Source organism: Suncus etruscus, chromosome 17, assembly GCF_024139225.1.
Source record: "Suncus etruscus isolate mSunEtr1 chromosome 17, mSunEtr1.pri.cur, whole genome shotgun sequence".
Lineage (NCBI taxonomy): Eukaryota > Metazoa > Chordata > Mammalia > Eulipotyphla > Soricidae > Suncus > Suncus etruscus.
In genome coordinates, this window is record NC_064864.1 from 30,874,954 (window position 1) to 30,876,958 (window position 2,005).

A 2,005-nucleotide genomic window follows, 5' to 3' on the forward strand; every position below is an offset into this window, starting at 1 on the left:
CCTGTCCTTCTAGCCCTCATCTCTGGGCATTATTACATTATTGTCTTATTTTTATTTATTTATTTATTATTATTTATTATTATTTTATTTATTTTTCTTAAAATCCATAAATAAGTGAGACTGTTCTGTGTGTCTCTCTCTCCCTCTAACTTATTTCACTCAGCAAGATGGTTTCTATGTTCATTCATGTATAAAATTTCATGACTTCATCTCTCCTGATGGCTGCATAATATTCCATTGTGTATATGTATCACAGTTTCTTTAGCCATGCATCTGTTGAAGGGCATCTTGGTTGTTTCCAGAGTCTGGTTATTGTAAATAGTGCTGCAATGAATATAGGTGTGAGGAAGAGATTTTTGAATATTAATATATAACCAGTGCTCGCTTCGGCAGCACATATACTAAAATTGGAACGATACAGAGAAGATTAGCATGGCCCCTGCGCAAGGATGACACGCAAATTCGTGAAGCGTTCCATATTTTTAAAAAAAAAAAAAAAAATATATAACCAAATTTACTCTGATAAGAGTGAAATTTAGAAGTCAATTATTTTAAAAAATCATCCCAAATATTTGAATACTAATTAATTAATTACCAAAAATAGAAAATATTTTAAATTGAATAATTGAAAATACATAACAATTTACAAGAGTTTAATTATTTAATATTTAAATATTAAATATTAGAGAGGAAGCATATTCTAAGATCAACAACCTCAGTTTTCTCCTAAAGGAGCTGAAAAGGAATAAAAATAATCATAAAAATCCCCAAATAGATATTTCAAAAAAAGACATTTTTGAATAGATCATTAGGATCTATTTTTAATTTGTTTCTAAGATTAATCAAAAAATTACCCAACAATCATATCTTTATGCGATACATATCCTTATGTATTTACATAAGTAAAACAGAAATGTGTTCATAGAAAGAGTTGTATAAGAACCTTTATAATACTATTCAATTAATTCAAATAAAAAAAACATAAAACTGAGGTTAGAGTGATAGCACGGTGGTAGGGTGTTTGCCTTGCACACAGCTGACCCAGGATGGACCTTGGTTCAATCCCCAGCATCCCATATGGTCTCCCAAAACCAGGAGCGATTTTTGATGGCATAGCCAGGAGTAACCCCTGAGCATCACCGGGTGTGGCCCAAAAACCAAAAGCCACACAAACAAAAGCATAGACCTGGAAATAACCTAAATATTTATCAATGGGACAGTAGTTAAAGAAATCATCATGTATTCATGCAATGAGATTTACTAATAATGAAAAAGAGTGAAACATTGTCCTGCAGATACACCATTAAACAAGAATATATGATTTCATAATTTTGAAGTTCCAAGCAAATTTATTGCATTAGTTATTCATCATTGCATAACAAATTTTCCCCTCCCCTGCATAACAAATTATGACAAAATTTAATCAACTTAACATAATAAGTTTATATTATGTCACACTTTCTAAAGTGTGAAGTCCTTTCATGGCTAAAAGAGTGTCTTTAGTTTGGGGTCGCTCACAAAGCTACTTCAAGATAATGGCCACGGTTTCTATTATCTCTGAACCTGACTGAGGGACTTTTGGTTCCCATGTTCACAAGTGTGAGTGTTGGCAGATCTGAGATGCTGGTGACTTTTGACTAAAAAACCACTCTCCTTACAGGTCTGTCCCTTTAGACCTGTATGACTAAGAATTAGCTTAAGAGATAGCAAGCAAAACACAAGTCACAGCCTCTGTGAGTAAATCTTGAACAACTTGTGAATAACCTGACACAGTCTACTGATAGGTGGAAAGGATCACACAGGACAATAATTCCAAGGTGGAATATTTAAGATAAGTTTAGAAATTTTCCACTATTATGAACCAATTCAAAACACCAGAAGTTTGTTGGTAATACAAATCGGCATAAGCAAACTGGAGTAATGAAAATATTCTGTAATTTGGTGAGGTTTTTAGCTATATGAACATCTTACATTTCAATACCCCTCAATTTGTATACTCAAGACT

The 2,005-nt window shown here is 32.5% G+C and overlaps 1 non-coding gene across 1 annotated transcript; it reads left to right on the top strand.

Moving 5' to 3' along the window:
- The first annotated feature begins 377 nt into the window (after positions 1 to 377).
- Positions 378 to 484, top strand: LOC125995231 (U6 spliceosomal RNA). Its single transcript, XR_007490785.1, has one exon. It is a non-coding gene; the product is annotated as a U6 spliceosomal RNA (small nuclear RNA).
- The last annotated feature ends 1,521 nt before the right edge of the window (positions 485 to 2,005 follow it).